Source organism: Pinus tabuliformis, chromosome 3_1, assembly GCF_031772625.1.
Source record: "Pinus tabuliformis cultivar Carrire ecotype Pingquan chromosome 3_1, CPIR1, whole genome shotgun sequence".
In the NCBI taxonomy this organism is placed as follows: domain Eukaryota; kingdom Viridiplantae; phylum Streptophyta; class Pinopsida; order Pinales; family Pinaceae; genus Pinus; species Pinus tabuliformis.
In genome coordinates, this window is record NC_142301.1 from 416,066,046 (window position 1) to 416,089,968 (window position 23,923).

The following is a 23,923-nucleotide window of genomic DNA, read 5'->3' on the forward strand; positions in this document are numbered from 1 at the left end:
ATGGCAGATTTGAAGACAGATTTGACAAATTTTCTACAAGAAATACTTACTAATGGTGAAAAGGTTGTAAAGGAAACTCATGATGTGAACAAAAGAAATGTTAATCATGATTCCATAGACTCTAATGTTGGATTGAAGACCCACCATATTCCAAAAATCGATATGAGGAAGTTTGATGGCAAGGATCCCGCCACATGGATATTACAGATGGAGCAGTTCTTCGATCTCAATAATGTGCAAAACACACAAAAGGTACGTATGACAACTTTATATTTGGAACCAAATCAATTTGTATGGTATCAATGGCTTTGTTCTCGTAAACAATTTATCACTTGGGCAATTTTTACGGAAGAATTGATAGCACATTATGAGGATACAAAAAGCAACACTTTTTTTAGCCAATTGATAAGTCTCAAACAAAAGGGTTCAATAATGGAGCACATTGAGGAGTTCCAAAAATTGAACATAAGGGTAAAAGATATTCCAGAGGAGCATAGGATTGATGTGTTCATAGGGTCTTTAAAGGATAATATCCAACATGATGTTCGACTTTGGGAACCTGATTCATTAGAGAAGGCATTCAGGTTAGCAAGAAAAATGGAAAGCAAAATTATGGCAACCAGGAAGCATACCACTCACAACTATAAAGACGGAAGTGCAGTTGCCCCTAGTCTTCCACAACCTATAAGGTTGACACCACAACAATTGGAAGAAAAAAGAGCAAAAGGGCTTTGTTATAGTTGTGATAGCAAATACACTAAAGGTCATAAGTGTGCTGAGAAGAAATTATTCTACATAGATTGTGAAGAGGAAGAAGAAAAGGAGCAAGAAAGGTCAAAAGAAGAGGATATGCTCCAGGAACAAAGCCTAGATGAAGAACAAATAAATCCGACCATATCTTGTAATGCATTGGTGGGAATTACCACTCCTCAAACCATCAAGATAGAAGGACAAATCAAGAAGAAAAAGGTGATAGTGTTGATTGATTCAGGAAGCACCCACAATTTTATTCATTGTAGGGTAGCAAAAGAATTGAATTGCTTCCTATATCCAGCACCAGAGTGTCAAGTGATGATTGCAAATGGAGGAACAATAAATTGCTCTGGAAAGTGCCATAATATCAAGCTATCCATGGGAGAATATGTATTGACTAGCCCAATGCTTTCCATTCCAATGGGAGGTGCTGATGTTGTACTAGGAGTCCAATGGCTACAATCCTTGGGTACAATAGCTTTTAATTTTCAAGAACTTTTCATCAAATTTTCTGTGGAAGGAAAGGAAGTTGAATTAAGGGGTATTGCAGGGAAACCAGGAAAGATAATCAGCTCTAATGGTATGACAAAGCTTCTAAAAAAGGAGCAAAGGGTGTAATTGCACAATTATGTTCGCTAGATGTTTCCACATTAGAATCATCTATTTCTCCAGATCTCCAAAAAGTCCTGGACAATCATTCCAAGGTATTTGAGACTCCCAAAGGTCTCCCACCTATGCGTGATCATGATCATGCTATTCATCTGATTCCAGGAAGTGTTCCTCCAAACATCAGGCCGTACAGATATCCCTATGTCCAAAAAAGTGAAATTGAACGTATGGTTGCAGAAATGCTAGAGGCTGGTATAATTCAACTGAGTCAAAGTTCTTTCTCTGCTCCAGTAGTATTGGTGCACAAGAAGGATGGATCATGGCGCATGTGTCCAGATTATAGGGAGCTCAACAAGCTCACTATTAAAGATAAGTTCCCCATTCCTGTCATTGATGAATTACTGGATGAATTGCATGGATCAATTTACTTCACCAAGTTGGATCTTCGTTCAGGATATCATCAAATCAGAATGAAGATTGAAGACATTCCGAAAACGACATTTAGAACTCATGAGGGTCATTATGAATTTTTGGTCATGCCTTTTGGCCTTACCAATGCACCTTCAACATTTCAAGGTTTGATGAATTCATTTTTCAAACCATTCCTTAGAAAATTTGTGTTAGTATTTTTTGATGATATACTTATCTACAGCAAGTCTTGGAAGGATCATGTTGAACATGTTGACAGGGTGCTACAACTATTGGAGGAGAAACAATTATATGCCAAAAGATCCAAATGTTTCTTTGGAGTCCAGGAGGTGGAATATTTGGGTCATATTGTATCTCATGAAGGAGTTAAGGTAGACCCTAGCAAAATTAAAGCCATTAAGGAATGGAAAATCCCCACATCCATAAAGCATTTGCACGGATTTCTTGGGTTGACAAGGTATTATCGCAAGTTTGTTAAGAATTATGGGAGAATAGCAGCACCTCTAACGACATTATTGAAGAAAGATGCATTTTCATGGACTCCGGAAGCAACAAAGGCCTTTGAACATCTTAAAGAGGCAATGTGCCAAGCACCGGTCTTAGCTACATCGGACTTCACAAAAACATTTATTGTGGAATGTGATGCTTCAGGAAATGGAATTGGTGCTGTTCTAATGCAAGATGAAAGACCCATTGCTTTTGAAAGTCGTCCAATCAAGGGAAAGTTTCTAAGCAAAGCTATTTATGAGAAGGAAATGTTAGCAATACTCCATGCACTTAAGAAATGGCGACCCTACCTAATGGGAAGACACTTCAAGGTAAAAACGGATCATGATAGCCTTAAATACTTTTTAGAACAAAGATTATCCTCTGAAGAGCAACAAAACTGGGTCACAAAGATGTTGGGTTATGACTTTGAAATCATCTACAAAAAAGGAAAGCAAAATGTGGTGGCAGATGCACTCTCAAGGAAGGATGAGGATGTGGAAGCATTGTTGTGCGCTATTTCTATCATCCAACCAGATTGGATAAATGAAGCAAGGGAGGAATGGAAGAATGACACTTTATGGGTATCAACCACCATCCATCACATCATATTTAAGAGAAAATTCTAAGGTTCAGGCAGTGGAACATCACATCGAACATCAACAACAAGTCCTCCAACTCTTAAAGGATAACCCGGTAACCTGGTTACCGGGTGCAAGCCCCGGAAGTGATGATTGATGCTATGTGATTCGTTCTCCACATTTCACTAGTTTCAATCCCACTTCTTCACCCCTGTGAGCATCACCCGATGCAATGAGTGCTAAGTGAACTATTCAAAAATCATGAGAAATTAGTCAGTTATGACTACCTCTCATGGAAATGGTCATACGTTTGAATGACTTACTTAACGCAGTTGAATCCCAAAAATGATATCTAATATAATGCACTGCGTAAATCCCCCATACTTAAATTCAAAAAGAGTCAAGGGATCTCTACTTGAATGGTTCATGAGGCACAATACTTGCTAAGGTTTTGCAAATGGGGTAGCAAGCTAAGTGGGCTTGATTGTGGGAAAAACTCCACAGTTAAGCGCGCTTGAGCCAGAGGAGTTCTGGGATGGGTGACCTCCTGGGAAGTCCTGGTTACCGGGTGCAAGCCCCGGAAGTGATGATTGATGCTATGTGATTCGTTCTCCACATTTCACTAGTTTCAATCCCACTTCTTCACCCCTGTGAGCATCACCCGATGCAATGAGTGCTAAGTGAACTATTCAAAAATCATGAGAAATTAGTCAGTTATGACTACCTCTCATGGAAATGGTCATACGTTTGAGTGACTTACTTAACGCAGTTGAATCCCAAAAATGATATCTAATATAATGCACTGCGTAAATCCCCCATACTTAAATTCAAAAAGAGTCAAGGGATCTCTACTTGAATGGTTCATGAGGCACAATACTTGCTAAGGTTTTGCAAATGGGGTAGCAAGCTAAGTGGGCTTGATTGTGGGAAAAACTCCACAGTTAAGCGCGCTTGAGCCAGAGGAGTTCTGGGATGGGTGACCTCCTGGGAAGTCCTGGTTACCGGGTGCAAGCCCCGGAAGTGATGATTGATGCTATGTGATTCGTTCTCCACATTTCACTAGTTTCAATCCCACTTCTTCACCCCTGTGAGCATCACCCGATGCAATGAGTGCTAAGTGAACTATTCAAAAATCATGAGAAATTAGTCAGTTATGACTACCTCTCATGGAAATGGTCATACGTTTGAGTGACTTACTTAACGCAGTTGAATCCCAAAAATGATATCTAATATAATGCACTGCGTAAATCCCCCATACTTAAATTCAAAAAGAGTCAAGGGATCTCTACTTGAATGGTTCATGAGGCACAATACTTGCTAAGGTTTTGCAAATGGGGTAGCAAGCTAAGTGGGCTTGATTGTGGGAAAAACTCCACAGTTAAGCGCGCTTGAGCCAGAGGAGTTCTGGGATGGGTGACCTCCTGGGAAGTCCTGGTTACCGGGTGCAAGCCCCGGAAGTGATGATTGATGCTATGTGATTCGTTCTCCACATTTCACTAGTTTCAATCCCACTTCTTCACCCCTGTGAGCATCACCCGATGCAATGAGTGCTAAGTGAACTATTCAAAAATCATGAGAAATTAGTCAGTGATGACTACCTCTCATGGAAATGGTCATACGTTTGAGTGACTTACTTAACGCAGTTGAATCCCAAAAATGATATCTAATATAATGCACTGCGTAAATCCCCCATACTTAAATTCAAAAAGAGTCAAGGGATCTCTACTTGAATGGTTCATGAGGCACAATACTTGCTAAGGTTTTGCAAATGGGGTAGCAAGCTAAGTGGGCTTGATTGTGGGAAAAACTCCACAGCTAAGCGCGCTTGAGCCAGAGGAGTTCTGGGATGGGTGACCTCCTGGGAAGTCCTGGTTACCGGGTGCAAGCCCCGGAAGTGATGATTGATGCTATGTGATTCGTTCTCCACATTTCACTAGTTTCAATCCCACTTCTTCACCCCTGTGAGCATCACCCGATGCAATGAGTGCTAAGTGAACTATTCAAAAATCATGAGAAATTAGTCAGTTATGACTACCTCTCATGGAAATGGTCATACGTTTGAATGACTTACTTAACGCAGTTGAATCCCAAAAATGATATCTAATATAATGCACTGCGTAAATCCCCCATACTTAAATTCAAAAAGAGTCAAGGGATCTCTACTTGAATGGTTCATGAGGCACAATACTTGCTAAGGTTTTGCAAATGGGGTAGCAAGCTAAGTGGGCTTGATTGTGGGAAAAACTCCACAGCTAAGCGCGCTTGAGCCAGAGGAGTTCTGGGATGGGTGACCTCCTGGGAAGTCCTGGTTACCGGGTGCAAGCCCCGGAAGTGATGATTGATGCTATGTGATTCGTTCTCCACATTTCACTAGTTTCAATCCCACTTCTTCACCCCTGTGAGCATCACCCGATGCAATGAGTGCTAAGTGAACTATTCAAAAATCATGAGAAATTAGTCAGTTATGACTACCTCTCATGGAAATGGTCATACGTTTGAATGACTTACTTAACGCAGTTGAATCCCAAAAATGATATCTAATATAATGCACTGCGTAAATCCCCCATACTTAAATTCAAAAAGAGTCAAGGGATCTCTACTTGAATGGTTCATGAGGCACAATACTTGCTAAGGTTTTGCAAATGGGGTAGCAAGCTAAGTGGGCTTGATTGTGGGAAAAACTCCACAGTTAAGCGCGCTTGAGCCAGAGGAGTTCTGGGATGGGTGACCTCCTGGGAAGTCCTGGTTACCGGGTGCAAGCCCCGGAAGTGATGATTGATGCTATGTGATTCGTTCTCCACATTTCACTAGTTTCAATCCCACTTCTTCACCCCTGTGAGCATCACCCGATGCAATGAGTGCTAAGTGAACTATTCAAAAATCATGAGAAATTAGTCAGTTATGACTACCTCTCATGGAAATGGTCATACGTTTGAATGACTTACTTAACGCAGTTGAATCCCAAAAATGATATCTAATATAATGCACTGCGTAAATCCCCCATACTTAAATTCAAAAAGAGTCAAGGGATCTCTACTTGAATGGTTCATGAGGCACAATACTTGCTAAGGTTTTGCAAATGGGGTAGCAAGCTAAGTGGGCTTGATTGTGGGAAAAACTCCACAGTTAAGCGCGCTTGAGCCAGAGGAGTTCTGGGATGGGTGACCTCCTGGGAAGTCCTGGTTACCGGGTGCAAGCCCCGGAAGTGATGATTGATGCTATGTGATTCGTTCTCCACATTTCACTAGTTTCAATCCCACTTCTTCACCCCTGTGAGCATCACCCGATGCAATGAGTGCTAAGTGAACTATTCAAAAATCATGAGAAATTAGTCAGTTATGACTACCTCTCATGGAAATGGTCATACGTTTGAGTGACTTACTTAACGCAGTTGAATCCCAAAAATGATATCTAATATAATGCACTGCGTAAATCCCCCATACTTAAATTCAAAAAGAGTCAAGGGATCTCTACTTGAATGGTTCATGAGGCACAATACTTGCTAAGGTTTTGCAAATGGGGTAGCAAGCTAAGTGGGCTTGATTGTGGGAAAAACTCCACAGTTAAGCGCGCTTGAGCCAGAGGAGTTCTGGGATGGGTGACCTCCTGGGAAGTCCTGGTTACCGGGTGCAAGCCCCGGAAGTGATGATTGATGCTATGTGATTCGTTCTCCACATTTCACTAGTTTCAATCCCACTTCTTCACCCCTGTGAGCATCACCCGATGCAATGAGTGCTAAGTGAACTATTCAAAAATCATGAGAAATTAGTCAGTTATGACTACCTCTCATGGAAATGGTCATACGTTTGAGTGACTTACTTAACGCAGTTGAATCCCAAAAATGATATCTAATATAATGCACTGCGTAAATCCCCCATACTTAAATTCAAAAAGAGTCAAGGGATCTCTACTTGAATGGTTCATGAGGCACAATACTTGCTAAGGTTTTGCAAATGGGGTAGCAAGCTAAGTGGGCTTGATTGTGGGAAAAACTCCACAGTTAAGCGCGCTTGAGCCAGAGGAGTTCTGGGATGGGTGACCTCCTGGGAAGTCCTGGTTACCGGGTGCAAGCCCCGGAAGTGATGATTGATGCTATGTGATTCGTTCTCCACATTTCACTAGTTTCAATCCCACTTCTTCACCCCTGTGAGCATCACCCGATGCAATGAGTGCTAAGTGAACTATTCAAAAATCATGAGAAATTAGTCAGTTATGACTACCTCTCATGGAAATGGTCATACGTTTGAATGACTTACTTAACGCAGTTGAATCCCAAAAATGATATCTAATATAATGCACTGCGTAAATCCCCCATACTTAAATTCAAAAAGAGTCAAGGGATCTCTACTTGAATGGTTCATGAGGCACAATACTTGCTAAGGTTTTGCAAATGGGGTAGCAAGCTAAGTGGGCTTGATTGTGGGAAAAACTCCACAGTTAAGCGCGCTTGAGCCAGAGGAGTTCTGGGATGGGTGACCTCCTGGGAAGTCCTGGTTACCGGGTGCAAGCCCCGGAAGTGATGATTGATGCTATGTGATTCGTTCTCCACATTTCACTAGTTTCAATCCCACTTCTTCACCCCTGTGAGCATCACCCGATGCAATGAGTGCTAAGTGAACTATTCAAAAATCATGAGAAATTAGTCAGTTATGACTACCTCTCATGGAAATGGTCATACGTTTGAATGACTTACTTAACGCAGTTGAATCCCAAAAATGATATCTAATATAATGCACTGCGTAAATCCCCCATACTTAAATTCAAAAAGAGTCAAGGGATCTCTACTTGAATGGTTCATGAGGCACAATACTTGCTAAGGTTTTGCAAATGGGGTAGCAAGCTAAGTGGGCTTGATTGTGGGAAAAACTCCACAGTTAAGCGCGCTTGAGCCAGAGGAGTTCTGGGATGGGTGACCTCCTGGGAAGTCCTGGTTACCGGGTGCAAGCCCCGGAAGTGATGATTGATGCTATGTGATTCGTTCTCCACATTTCACTAGTTTCAATCCCACTTCTTCACCCCTGTGAGCATCACCCGATGCAATGAGTGCTAAGTGAACTATTCAAAAATCATGAGAAATTAGTCAGTTATGACTACCTCTCATGGAAATGGTCATACGTTTGAATGACTTACTTAACGCAGTTGAATCCCAAAAATGATATCTAATATAATGCACTGCGTAAATCCCCCATACTTAAATTCAAAAAGAGTCAAGGGATCTCTACTTGAATGGTTCATGAGGCACAATACTTGCTAAGGTTTTGCAAATGGGGTAGCAAGCTAAGTGGGCTTGATTGTGGGAAAAACTCCACAGTTAAGCGCGCTTGAGCCAGAGGAGTTCTGGGATGGGTGACCTCCTGGGAAGTCCTGGTTACCGGGTGCAAGCCCCGGAAGTGATGATTGATGCTATGTGATTCGTTCTCCACATTTCACTAGTTTCAATCCCACTTCTTCACCCCTGTGAGCATCACCCGATGCAATGAGTGCTAAGTGAACTATTCAAAAATCATGAGAAATTAGTCAGTTATGACTACCTCTCATGGAAATGGTCATACGTTTGAGTGACTTACTTAACGCAGTTGAATCCCAAAAATGATATCTAATATAATGCACTGCGTAAATCCCCCATACTTAAATTCAAAAAGAGTCAAGGGATCTCTACTTGAATGGTTCATGAGGCACAATACTTGCTAAGGTTTTGCAAATGGGGTAGCAAGCTAAGTGGGCTTGATTGTGGGAAAAACTCCACAGTTAAGCGCGCTTGAGCCAGAGGAGTTCTGGGATGGGTGACCTCCTGGGAAGTCCTGGTTACCGGGTGCAAGCCCCGGAAGTGATGATTGATGCTATGTGATTCGTTCTCCACATTTCACTAGTTTCAATCCCACTTCTTCACCCCTGTGAGCATCACCCGATGCAATGAGTGCTAAGTGAACTATTCAAAAATCATGAGAAATTAGTCAGTTATGACTACCTCTCATGGAAATGGTCATACGTTTGAATGACTTACTTAACGCAGTTGAATCCCAAAAATGATATCTAATATAATGCACTGCGTAAATCCCCCATACTTAAATTCAAAAAGAGTCAAGGGATCTCTACTTGAATGGTTCATGAGGCACAATACTTGCTAAGGTTTTGCAAATGGGGTAGCAAGCTAAGTGGGCTTGATTGTGGGAAAAACTCCACAGTTAAGCGCGCTTGAGCCAGAGGAGTTCTGGGATGGGTGACCTCCTGGGAAGTCCTGGTTACCGGGTGCAAGCCCCGGAAGTGATGATTGATGCTATGTGATTCGTTCTCCACATTTCACTAGTTTCAATCCCACTTCTTCACCCCTGTGAGCATCACCCGATGCAATGAGTGCTAAGTGAACTATTCAAAAATCATGAGAAATTAGTCAGTTATGACTACCTCTCATGGAAATGGTCATACGTTTGAATGACTTACTTAACGCAGTTGAATCCCAAAAATGATATCTAATATAATGCACTGCGTAAATCCCCCATACTTAAATTCAAAAAGAGTCAAGGGATCTCTACTTGAATGGTTCATGAGGCACAATACTTGCTAAGGTTTTGCAAATGGGGTAGCAAGCTAAGTGGGCTTGATTGTGGGAAAAACTCCACAGTTAAGCGCGCTTGAGCCAGAGGAGTTCTGGGATGGGTGACCTCCTGGGAAGTCCTGGTTACCGGGTGCAAGCCCCGGAAGTGATGATTGATGCTATGTGATTCGTTCTCCACATTTCACTAGTTTCAATCCCACTTCTTCACCCCTGTGAGCATCACCCGATGCAATGAGTGCTAAGTGAACTATTCAAAAATCATGAGAAATTAGTCAGTTATGACTACCTCTCATGGAAATGGTCATACGTTTGAGTGACTTACTTAACGCAGTTGAATCCCAAAAATGATATCTAATATAATGCACTGCGTAAATCCCCCATACTTAAATTCAAAAAGAGTCAAGGGATCTCTACTTGAATGGTTCATGAGGCACAATACTTGCTAAGGTTTTGCAAATGGGGTAGCAAGCTAAGTGGGCTTGATTGTGGGAAAAACTCCACAGTTAAGCGCGCTTGAGCCAGAGGAGTTCTGGGATGGGTGACCTCCTGGGAAGTCCTGGTTACCGGGTGCAAGCCCCGGAAGTGATGATTGATGCTATGTGATTCGTTCTCCACATTTCACTAGTTTCAATCCCACTTCTTCACCCCTGTGAGCATCACCCGATGCAATGAGTGCTAAGTGAACTATTCAAAAATCATGAGAAATTAGTCAGTTATGACTACCTCTCATGGAAATGGTCATACGTTTGAGTGACTTACTTAACGCAGTTGAATCCCAAAAATGATATCTAATATAATGCACTGCGTAAATCCCCCATACTTAAATTCAAAAAGAGTCAAGGGATCTCTACTTGAATGGTTCATGAGGCACAATACTTGCTAAGGTTTTGCAAATGGGGTAGCAAGCTAAGTGGGCTTGATTGTGGGAAAAACTCCACAGTTAAGCGCGCTTGAGCCAGAGGAGTTCTGGGATGGGTGACCTCCTGGGAAGTCCTGGTTACCGGGTGCAAGCCCCGGAAGTGATGATTGATGCTATGTGATTCGTTCTCCACATTTCACTAGTTTCAATCCCACTTCTTCACCCCTGTGAGCATCACCCGATGCAATGAGTGCTAAGTGAACTATTCAAAAATCATGAGAAATTAGTCAGTTATGACTACCTCTCATGGAAATGGTCATACGTTTGAGTGACTTACTTAACGCAGTTGAATCCCAAAAATGATATCTAATATAATGCACTGCGTAAATCCCCCATACTTAAATTCAAAAAGAGTCAAGGGATCTCTACTTGAATGGTTCATGAGGCACAATACTTGCTAAGGTTTTGCAAATGGGGTAGCAAGCTAAGTGGGCTTGATTGTGGGAAAAACTCCACAGTTAAGCGCGCTTGAGCCAGAGGAGTTCTGGGATGGGTGACCTCCTGGGAAGTCCTGGTTACCGGGTGCAAGCCCCGGAAGTGATGATTGATGCTATGTGATTCGTTCTCCACATTTCACTAGTTTCAATCCCACTTCTTCACCCCTGTGAGCATCACCCGATGCAATGAGTGCTAAGTGAACTATTCAAAAATCATGAGAAATTAGTCAGTTATGACTACCTCTCATGGAAATGGTCATACGTTTGAGTGACTTACTTAACGCAGTTGAATCCCAAAAATGATATCTAATATAATGCACTGCGTAAATCCCCCATACTTAAATTCAAAAAGAGTCAAGGGATCTCTACTTGAATGGTTCATGAGGCACAATACTTGCTAAGGTTTTGCAAATGGGGTAGCAAGCTAAGTGGGCTTGATTGTGGGAAAAACTCCACAGTTAAGCGCGCTTGAGCCAGAGGAGTTCTGGGATGGGTGACCTCCTGGGAAGTCCTGGTTACCGGGTGCAAGCCCCGGAAGTGATGATTGATGCTATGTGATTCGTTCTCCACATTTCACTAGTTTCAATCCCACTTCTTCACCCCTGTGAGCATCACCCGATGCAATGAGTGCTAAGTGAACTATTCAAAAATCATGAGAAATTAGTCAGTTATGACTACCTCTCATGGAAATGGTCATACATTTGAATGACTTACTTAACGCAGTTGAATCCCAAAAATGATATCTAATATAATGCACTGCGTAAATCCCCCATACTTAAATTCAAAAAGAGTCAAGGGATCTCTACTTGAATGGTTCATGAGGCACAATACTTGCTAAGGTTTTGCAAATGGGGTAGCAAGCTAAGTGGGCTTGATTGTGGGAAAAACTCCACAGTTAAGCGCGCTTGAGCCAGAGGAGTTCTGGGATGGGTGACCTCCTGGGAAGTCCTGGTTACCGGGTGCAAGCCCCGGAAGTGATGATTGATGCTATGTGATTCGTTCTCCACATTTCACTAGTTTCAATCCCACTTCTTCACCCCTGTGAGCATCACCCGATGCAATGAGTGCTAAGTGAACTATTCAAAAATCATGAGAAATTAGTCAGTTATGACTACCTCTCATGGAAATGGTCATACGTTTGAATGACTTACTTAACGCAGTTGAATCCCAAAAATGATATCTAATATAATGCACTGCGTAAATCCCCCATACTTAAATTCAAAAAGAGTCAAGGGATCTCTACTTGAATGGTTCATGAGGCACAATACTTGCTAAGGTTTTGCAAATGGGGTAGCAAGCTAAGTGGGCTTGATTGTGGGAAAAACTCCACAGTTAAGCGCGCTTGAGCCAGAGGAGTTCTGGGATGGGTGACCTCCTGGGAAGTCCTGGTTACCGGGTGCAAGCCCCGGAAGTGATGATTGATGCTATGTGATTCGTTCTCCACATTTCACTAGTTTCAATCCCACTTCTTCACCCCTGTGAGCATCACCCGATGCAATGAGTGCTAAGTGAACTATTCAAAAATCATGAGAAATTAGTCAGTTATGACTACCTCTCATGGAAATGGTCATACGTTTGAATGACTTACTTAACGCAGTTGAATCCCAAAAATGATATCTAATATAATGCACTGCGTAAATCCCCCATACTTAAATTCAAAAAGAGTCAAGGGATCTCTACTTGAATGGTTCATGAGGCACAATACTTGCTAAGGTTTTGCAAATGGGGTAGCAAGCTAAGTGGGCTTGATTGTGGGAAAAACTCCACAGTTAAGCGCGCTTGAGCCAGAGGAGTTCTGGGATGGGTGACCTCCTGGGAAGTCCTGGTTACCGGGTGCAAGCCCCGGAAGTGATGATTGATGCTATGTGATTCGTTCTCCACATTTCACTAGTTTCAATCCCACTTCTTCACCCCTGTGAGCATCACCCGATGCAATGAGTGCTAAGTGAACTATTCAAAAATCATGAGAAATTAGTCAGTTATGACTACCTCTCATGGAAATGGTCATACGTTTGAATGACTTACTTAACGCAGTTGAATCCCAAAAATGATATCTAATATAATGCACTGCGTAAATCCCCCATACTTAAATTCAAAAAGAGTCAAGGGATCTCTACTTGAATGGTTCATGAGGCACAATACTTGCTAAGGTTTTGCAAATGGGGTAGCAAGCTAAGTGGGCTTGATTGTGGGAAAAACTCCACAGTTAAGCGCGCTTGAGCCAGAGGAGTTCTGGGATGGGTGACCTCCTGGGAAGTCCTGGTTACCGGGTGCAAGCCCCGGAAGTGATGATTGATGCTATGTGATTCGTTCTCCACATTTCACTAGTTTCAATCCCACTTCTTCACCCCTGTGAGCATCACCCGATGCAATGAGTGCTAAGTGAACTATTCAAAAATCATGAGAAATTAGTCAGTTATGACTACCTCTCATGGAAATGGTCATACGTTTGAATGACTTACTTAACGCAGTTGAATCCCAAAAATGATATCTAATATAATGCACTGCGTAAATCCCCCATACTTAAATTCAAAAAGAGTCAAGGGATCTCTACTTGAATGGTTCATGAGGCACAATACTTGCTAAGGTTTTGCAAATGGGGTAGCAAGCTAAGTGGGCTTGATTGTGGGAAAAACTCCACAGTTAAGCGCGCTTGAGCCAGAGGAGTTCTGGGATGGGTGACCTCCTGGGAAGTCCTGGTTACCGGGTGCAAGCCCCGGAAGTGATGATTGATGCTATGTGATTCGTTCTCCACATTTCACTAGTTTCAATCCCACTTCTTCACCCCTGTGAGCATCACCCGATGCAATGAGTGCTAAGTGAACTATTCAAAAATCATGAGAAATTAGTCAGTTATGACTACCTCTCATGGAAATGGTCATACGTTTGAATGACTTACTTAACGCAGTTGAATCCCAAAAATGATATCTAATATAATGCACTGCGTAAATCCCCCATACTTAAATTCAAAAAGAGTCAAGGGATCTCTACTTGAATGGTTCATGAGGCACAATACTTGCTAAGGTTTTGCAAATGGGGTAGCAAGCTAAGTGGGCTTGATTGTGGGAAAAACTCCACAGTTAAGCGCGCTTGAGCCAGAGGAGTTCTGGGATGGGTGACCTCCTGGGAAGTCCTGGTTACCGGGTGCAAGCCCCGGAAGTGATGATTGATGCTATGTGATTCGTTCTCCACATTTCACTAGTTTCAATCCCACTTCTTCACCCCTGTGAGCATCACCCGATGCAATGAGTGCTAAGTGAACTATTCAAAAATCATGAGAAATTAGTCAGTTATGACTACCTCTCATGGAAATGGTCATACGTTTGAATGACTTACTTAACGCAGTTGAATCCCAAAAATGATATCTAATATAATGCACTGCGTAAATCCCCCATACTTAAATTCAAAAAGAGTCAAGGGATCTCTACTTGAATGGTTCATGAGGCACAATACTTGCTAAGGTTTTGCAAATGGGGTAGCAAGCTAAGTGGGCTTGATTGTGGGAAAAACTCCACAGTTAAGCGCGCTTGAGCCAGAGGAGTTCTGGGATGGGTGACCTCCTGGGAAGTCCTGGTTACCGGGTGCAAGCCCCGGAAGTGATGATTGATGCTATGTGATTCGTTCTCCACATTTCACTAGTTTCAATCCCACTTCTTCACCCCTGTGAGCATCACCCGATGCAATGAGTGCTAAGTGAACTATTCAAAAATCATGAGAAATTAGTCAGTTATGACTACCTCTCATGGAAATGGTCATACGTTTGAATGACTTACTTAACGCAGTTGAATCCCAAAAATGATATCTAATATAATGCACTGCGTAAATCCCCCATACTAGAATGAAACAACAGGCAGATCAACATCGCAGTGAAAGAAGTTTTGATGTAGGTGATCGGGTATTCCTACGGCTACAACCATATAAGCAAATGTCCCTCAAGCAAGCTAATAAGGATAATAAATTATCACCAAAGTATTATGGTCCGTACAAGGTGTTGCAAAAGATTGGTACTATGGCATACAAATTGGAGCTTCCTGTAGCTTCTCGATTGCACCCAGTTTTCCATGTTTCATGCTTAAGAAGGTTATAGGCGACAAGCTCCCAGTTCAAACAATATTGCCAGAACTTGACGAGGAAGGAAAAATTATATTGGAACCGGAAGCAGTTATAGAAACAAGAACTCGACAGCTACGAAATCGATCAATTTCAGAGTACCTTATCAAGTGGAAGAACTTATCCGCTGAAGATTCCACATGGGAGGATGAGAATTTTATGCAGAAGTATCCAGAACTACTCAAGCGTTGAGGACAACACTTTTTTGAAGGAGAGGGGCATGTTGGGTCCCTATAATACTAGTAATTACCCCATTACTATTGTAGTTATACCCCTTATTTATATTTTTGTGCCCCCATTGCCCCCATATTGTTATTAATGTGCCCATAGAATCCCTCTATTGTTATTTTTGTGGCTTTATATTATTATTGTTAGGTCGGCTGGATTATATTGTGACTCCATAGACTCCTATATATAGAAAGGAGGTTTTTTCATTTGAAGCATCGAAGAATTGTTCATTTATGTAATATAAAGGAGGTTGCCCCCTCGAAGAGGCTGAATTCTAAGGCGTTGATCTATCTTTTCTATCTTTTCTTGAGCTGGTTTCATAACACCTACACACAAATCAACTCAAAACTGCTCCAATTTCCTGAATTTAACACACATTAGGCCATATGACACCGCAACTCAGTTTTACTCTTCTCACTAAGCAAAATATAACAAAATCTGTAAATAAATGTGAGAAAAATCAATTTAATAAGATGGAAATTGGAATTGTGATCCATATAGTTTACCTATTGATGAGCCTCATCACCACCTCCCTATTGAAATGGTTTCTCATCCTCTGAGCAACCTAGTCATCTATATCCATATCCTTCATATCCCCTATGGCCTCTCTGACATCCCAAGCTTCTGTGCATGGTGTCTCTTCTTGAGGATAGAACCCTGCTTTTTTCTCTATATCTTCCCACTGATTTCTTTCTTCTTCTTCCTTCCCACCTTCCAACAAACCCAACAAAAAAGGTGGACTGAGCTTAAGTCCAATCCAATTGATCTTCAGCCTTTGCATGACCTTTTTATAAAGGGGTGTTCTATCCAATTCATTCCTCAATCTATCAGGAGAGTGATACTCCATGATCCAGAGACTATGTGGCAGGTTATTCCATGTTCTCTAGCATGCTTGTTGGCTCTTAGTCCCCAAGAGTCTGAGAGTGTCCTAAAAATGGGAGATGGCCTGTTATTGGGTAGCCAGGTATCTTGGTGCAAGTTGAGCATCATTAGAAATGATGTTGTGGTTATTGATTACAACCATTGAATTTATTTGCTCTACCCTGATGTAGAGGGGTTCTTTTTCTACTATCCTCTTCACCTCCTCATCCTTGGCCTCCTTATGACTCATCCATGATGGAAGGGAGATCAGCTGCAAGTCTCCCAACTTTGCATTGGGGTCCCAAACATTCAAGTTTGTTAAGGCAAGGTTGTGTAGTTAGAATTAAGATAGTTTGGCCTTCTCTTCAAGGGTACTCTTGTCACACAAATCGATGAATTGCTTATAATCCTACAATGATATGGTCCCATGTTTTGCTAATGTCTTAATTTGGAACTGCATCCATTGGTCCTTGAGGTAAAGTGAATAGGATTTGGATTTTAGCCTACATTGAAGTGCCTCCATGGAGAGGCTTGCCATGGTGGCCAATTGGGTCTCCCTTTCTTTTAATTTCCTCCTTAGCCATGTGTTTTCCGCCTATGGCTGTGTTCTCATGGTGTATTCTCTATCTCTCAATTCACTCAACTCCTTACCCATATCTAGGATTTTTTTCTTACATAAGGCCAGCATCTTCTACTTTCTTCTATTTAGCAATCTACATCCATCAATGTGTCATTCCTCTTTCTCTTTCAAGTTCAAAGAAGAGAGGGATTGCAAATTTCTGTGGGATCACTCTGCCTCCTTCAATGAACTTGTAGTAGGAGCTCAAGTTGGGCTTATGGCTAGGCTCCTGTAGCTCTGTAAAATCTCCCTCAACTGTCTTTGGAGAAGCTGCCCCCTCTTGTACTTATGGTGTTGCTTCTTGGCTTCCTTTTTGCCCCTGCTTCTCTTCCTGTAGCACTTTCTGCCTTTCTTGTAGCACTACCAGTGTTTCCTGTAGCACTGTTTTGGGATCTTGCAACAGGCCTTTTCCTTTATGTTGGAGTGTTATAGGTGCCTTGGGATGTTTAGATGAGGTTGACCTGGTGACAGGCTTTTTGACATAGGTAATGATAGCCTTTGGGGTTGCTCCCGATGACGTGACTTTCTCAACCTTCATTCCCATGGATTCTATATCCTCCTGTTTATTTGGTGTTTCTTCAATTATAATAGGGATTTTTGTGGGGGTTTGTGGCTTCCCTACTTAATCCTAATGCTTCTTCTTGTTTTGAAATAGAGGGGAGTTTATCTCTGCCTTTTCTTCATGGATTTGATGGGTGTGCTCAAAGTAGCCAAGGTAGCAACTGCCTCCTTTTTAGTGGGTTTAGGATACAACCTTCCCTGATATGGGGATATCTCCTCCTCTTCAAGTGCAGTGGTCTTTTCAGGGTTGGTCTCTTCCCGCTCCTCCTCCTCTTCTTCTTTCTTTTCTTCTTCCTCTATTTTTCTATCTCTGCCTCTTCTTCTTCTCCTTCCTCTTCTTCTCCTTCTTATTCTTCAACACTTGAGGCTAGGTTATCAAAAAGTGCAAGGACTTGGGTCTCAAGGAAAGATTCTCTGTCCATATCTTTGAATGTGGACTAGAGGAAAGGGGCTCTTGATATACTCAAAGTATCCTCTAATTAGCTTGATGAGACCATGGTGTGCTAACTGTTGTTGCTTTCCCTCTTTCATCTTCTGGCTCATGTATATGACTGATTGTAGGAGAAAATAGGGCACACTTAGTCTTTGGGCTATGGGAAACTTGGTTCGAAATCTCAATTCATGGAGCAACCTGAACTGGTAGCCATAGACTACACTCAGTCTCCCTTCACAAGAAATGAATTAAAGGATGTGGTAGGCTACATCATCCCAAGAATAGGGAAAACGCTCCCTTCTGAATCCATTTTTGTCTTCAATTGGTCTCTCATCATTGGTGAAGAATTTTTTCTTACCAAGGGTGCTGCTGGCCTTGTCTTCTTTTCTCCATTGGACTCCTAGAGGAAGTGCTATCACCCTACTGATCACCTCAGGATTGATGGTAATGGCCAACCCTCTCACAACAGTGGTAGCACTTGTTCTTGCTTGAGGGTTTAGCTCCATGGCAAACTCATAAGTTATATCATCATCATATCCATTGAGAAACTCAAAGAGGCCTAACTAGTGATGCCTCTTGAATATGTCTACCACAGGGGGATGAAGGTGAATTCTCGATGTATTTGTGGGCTCTCTCCTATTGAATCACTCTCCCATTTTCTTCTCTGGTTTTAGCTAGGTGTAGGAGGTTTTTTGGGATAGCTTCAGTATGAATTTCAGAGTAGTTGAGAGCTAAAATTTAGTTGATGACTGTAATTACTACAACTCCTTATAGCCACAAAATTCCTTACTTTTATAGCCCCAAACTCTTTTTAATTCATAGGATGATTGTAATTACTAAGACAATTTAGAGTGTATCAGTTATGAAAACCATGGACAAAAGAGAGATAGACCACTTACTTCTCACTGTAATGCTTGAGATTATGACAATTGAGGATTGAGTTGACCTTAGGCACACCCTTGCAGGCTTCCTGTGGAATTTTAGTGTTTCTTGTAACTTCCTGTAGCCTTTTGTACTTCCTGTAGTTGCCTCCTGTAGGATTTCCAGAGCAAGGTTCAACTTTTGTGATGGCTTCCCAAGATGGTCCCTATCTCCTTTCTTTCGAAATGAGAAAAAAATGCATGAAAGTTTGGGGTTTTATGCTATTTGTGGTTAGGGCTCAGAGTGTTGTGCTGGTTGGCAGTGGTACAAGTTTTCCTAATTTGGACCATTGGCCCATCATTGGTGATCATTCTCTTGCTCCTCGTAATCATCACCCACTCCCTCTTAACTGATTTGACCACCCTTTTAACTGATTCCCACTGATGTGACACTCTTACGTGGCATGCTGACTGAAAGATCACTTTTTGATCATGAGCTAAGGGTGGCCAAGTTAACTAGCCACCTCCAGCTTATAAAAAAGACCTTTCTTTGACATTTACACATTTTTCATTATATCGTACCTAGGGAATCACTGAGGAAGTTACCTTTCATGTGTCTACCTTTTGATGATCAGTGCATGCTGGAGTATTTGAATTCTATGCTGCTGCTCAGGGAAGTGCTTCCTTGCTCTTTTTTTGTGTATTTATTTTTGCTTCTGTATAACTGACTGCTTGTTTTGTTCATATGTGCAGGTGTGTGATATCTCTTTGTTGCTGCTACTACTGTGGAGTCTTACGAGGAAGAACAAGGTGCCCATGGATGATGGTATTCCTCCTCACTCTGGTTGGGAAGAAAAACTAAGTTTCAGGTTGGTTGCAATAGTGGCACAGGCTGCTACAGGAGATCCTATAGCAACCCCTTTTTCTTCCTTTTCACGGGTTTTTTCTTCAGAGGGATATTGGGAAGTAGTGTAAGGGTTGGAGGATGATAGAAAATCCCTGATGGAGTAGTGAAGGGATGTGGAAATGGAGAACATGTCCTCTGTTTTATTATTATTATTATTTTTTTTTTGAATTTTTCCTGTTTTTTTTAATGAGACAGAGCTAGATATGGGTATGGTGATTTTAATTAGGGATGCATGGATGATGGGTGAGTGTTTTGATGAAGTGAAGAGTCCCTAAAAGATGATTTTTTTCATCGGGTCCCTTTCCCTATAGTATTTCAGGACATCTGTAGTGCTACAGGATCTTCCTGTAGTAGCTACATGACATTCTGTAACAAACCAAAGAATGCCAAAAAGTTGATTTTTGAGCCCCAAGGATGGATGAGAGTGGTAGGGACATGGTTGACATGGATGAGATGGAGTGGATGGAGGGAGAAATGGAATGAAACTTGAGCATGTTGTCCTTGTAGCTCTGAATTTTCCACTATCTTCAAAAACCTGCAAAATGACATAATTTATTAATGGAATAGTTGGAGTTCCCTGTCATGGTATTCTTTTTGTTTGTTTTTTTTTTTGAGGGACACATAGGCTGCCTCAAGAGAGGTTTTAAACTTGTCTGCCTAGGCACCTCAAGGGATATTTTCACCCAGGGATCTTTTATTTCTCTTATTTCTCTTTTTTTCACTCCTGGGCTGCCTCAAGGAGGTTTTCAACCCAAGAGTTGGCCTCATATGCCTCATGGAGGTTTTCATCCAGGCCTCTTATTTTTTTTTCTCTCCATTTTTTTTCACAAATAAAAACAATTTTTAAGAATGTTGTGACTTGGAAGCTAGGACACTTCCAATCACATTTACCTCCTTGCTAATGGTGCTGATGAACTCTTCCCTGGACAAAGGTATTTTGTAAGCCTTCAATCTGTATCCATTGACAAGCAAGGGAATACCTTCCTCATCAATGGTCCTGATTTGAACAACTCCATTATCATGACACTTCTCTATCAGGTATGGGCCTAACCACCTTGTCATCAATTTTCCTTTGAATTCCTTGAACCTGGAGTCATATAGCAGAGCCCAATCCCCTTCTTGAAAAACCTTGTCCTTGATGTCCTTGTCATACCAAGCATTCCTCTATACTTGGATAGATTCAGTGTGTAGGAGGGCCTACATCCTAAATTCATCCAGACCATTCAACTAAAGCAGCCTCTCTTTCTGTGCCTTTGTAACATCAAAATCCAACTGTGCTTCCATTCTCAAGGTGTTGTACTCAAACTCAATGGAGAGTAGAGCCTTATTTCCATAGACCAAGTCATAAGGGGTGAAACTAGTGGTTCTCTTCCAGGTTGTATTATAGGCCCAAGTGGCCTCCACAAGTCTATCAATAAAATCTTTTTTGCTGCTACTCACAACCTTCGTGAGGATGCCTGTTAATGCTCTACTGGTGACCAATTATTTTCCATTGGCCTGAGGATGATAGGTAATAGATTTTCTGTGCTTTATCCCATGTTTCCTTAACAAATTTTCGATCAGATGTGATGTGAATTGAGCTCCCTGATCAGTGACTAGTTCTCTAGGGTACCCAAATTTGTAGAATACATTCTCCCTTAAGAACTCAACCACTTTCTCCTCTATTGCTACCTTGACATCCTTGGTCTCAGCCCACTTTGTCAAATAATCAATGCATACAATTATGTACTTTTTCTGCCCTGATGGTGGATCAATTGGCCTAATGAAATCCATGCCCCACTTGTCAAATGGCTCTAAAGCCACCTGAGGTTGCAAGGGAATTTCATCCTTGGGAGTAGGTTTCCCCATCCTCTAGCACTAATCACATCGACTGGTGTATCTTCTTGCATCTTGGTGGAGAGTGGGCCAGTAGTAGCCAACTTGCAGTACCTTGAAAGTTGTCCTCTTGGCAGCAAAGTGACCTCCACAAGGCCCATCATGACAGGCTAAGAGGATGTCAAAGAATTCCTCTTCCCTGACACACCTCCTCAAGATTTGATTTGGGCCCAGTTTGAAGAGATTGCCCCCAATCCAAGTGAATGGGGCACTCTTCCTTACAATCTTGCTCTTCTCCCTGGATGATAGATTTGGAGGGAACTTTGCAGCAACTAGGTAGTTGTATATGTCAACAAACCATGGAGAGAGAACTGAAATAGAAAATAAATGCTCATCTGGTAGCTGATCATCAACCATCCCTTCCTCACCTGTAGGAAAAGCAAGTCTAGACAAAAAATCTGCAACTACATTTTCTTTACTTGGCTTATCAATGATGGTTAAATCAAATTGTTGCAATAAAAGCAACCATCTAATAATTCTAGTATTCACATCAGGCTTGTTCATTAAGTACTTGATAACAACATGGTCAGTATGCACAAAGGTTTGATAACCAGTGATGTAGTGTCTGAATTTATTCAAGGAATGGACAACAACTAGGAGTTCCTTCTCAATCACAGTGTAATTCAATTTAGCCTTAGAAATATTTTTGCTAATGAAGTAAATGGAATAAGGAAACTTGTCATCTATCTGGCCTAGAGCTTTTCCTACAACTTTCTCTGATGCATCAACATGGATGTGGAAAGGGAGAGCCAAATTTGGGCCTCTAAGTATGGGTGCAGTATTCAACTTTCAAGATTTCTAAGGCCTCTTGGCAACTATCTGACCAGCGACATTTAGAGTCCTTGACCAACAGCCCGAACAATGGTGAGGCTACTTTGCTAAGGTACTTGATAAACCTCCTATAATATCCATCTAAGCCCAAGAAACTCTTGACATCCCTCTATTTTTGAGGAGTAGGGACCATTTTTATGATGGAAATTTTATTTGGGTCCACTTGTATTCCTTCCTATGATATTGAATGACACAGAACAGTCCCTACATTCATCAAGAATTCACACTTTTCAGGACTATGTGATAGGTTCATTTCAATGCACTTATTTAGTAATTTCCCCAAGTTATAGAGAGTGTTAAATTATGGTATGTTCTATGCTTATAACAGTTTACTTCTTTTTCTTATTATATTCCACAGATTAGCAATCACATATACATAAAGTAAAGTGCAGATAGAACATTAAACCATCGACGGAAAACAAGCCAAGACAAGAGACACAAGATGTGGCGGTTAGCCAGGGAAAAACCCCACAATGTGTGGGGAAACCCTTTGATATCTTCAATAATTCAGCAGAGATAAATAGTACAATAAATCTGATTCATATCAGCAGTAGCAAACCCTAGATCAGCAGCATCAGCATTAGCGACTTCATTATCAAACTAGGGCAGACGATATCTCACAAACCGACTGTCGGATTGACTTCATTCCACCACCAAAAGTTTCAGCTTCCAGAGGAGGTTCATATGAAACTACATCGTAGTACAGATGAGGAGATATTCTAGGACACGTAGGTCAATCTTTACTTCTGCAGTTGCAGCTTCAGTTTCAGTAGTTTTCGGCTTCAAACTAGGGCAGTCGATATCTTGCAAACCGTTCGTCGGATTGACTTCATTCCACCACCAAAAGTTGTAGCTTTTAGAGGAGGTTCAGATGAACCTACATCGCAGTTCCAAAGAGGAGATATTTTAGGCCACTCAAGTCAATCTTTACTTCTGCAGTTGCAGCTTCAGTTTCAACAGTTTCCGGCTTCAAACTAGGGCAAGTCGATATCTTGCAAACCGTTCATCGAATTGACTTCATTCCACCACCAAAAGTTGTGGCTTTCAAAGGAGGTTCAGATGAACCTACAACACAGTTCCAAAGAGGAGATATTCTAGGCCACATAATTCAATCTTTACTTCTGCAGTTGCAGCTTCAAATTCAACAGCTTCCAGCTTCACATGTGTGAGAGTAGAGAAGAGAATCATTTCTGCGCAGTAGAGAGAGAGAGAGATGCGATGAGATGAGTGAGTCCAAATGAGGAAAAGTCCTCTTATATTTATACACAACGTTGGTGGGTGAATAGATGTGACTGTTGGGCTTCTAAGCGTACATGCGTTGTAGGCCGGCTTGATAATAATTCCATAATCAAAATAAATTCATATCTCCATGAATACTTATCGGAATCGGATGATCTTTATATCAATCCTACACCTCTCGACGAGAGGAATCTAATAAAAATATTATCAGCCATGAATAAGATGACCCACATGAAGTTTTGCCCTGGTTTCCAATTTTTACACTCCCTCTCAACCAGGGAGAACTTCATCTGCAATCTGTCTATCGGTCATTACTATTCATTAATCAAATGCACTGCCCTGTACAGCCTGACCCTTGCCCTGATCTGCTCTATTCTACCTATTCTTCTTTGTCTTGTTCTGCCCTATACTGATCGGTACTGTTTTTCTCTATTCTGCTTTGCTCTTGCATTGTTCTGTTCTGCTCTGCTTTTGTCCGAATTATGAAGAAGAAGAAATGATCGAGGATGTATCATACTGACTCAAAGTCAGTCTCAGAGTATGTACCACTGGTCCCAGACCAGTCTCAACCAACCCGAAGTCAGCGTCATAGTGAGTACAACTCCACTAGTCCTAGACCAGTATCATCC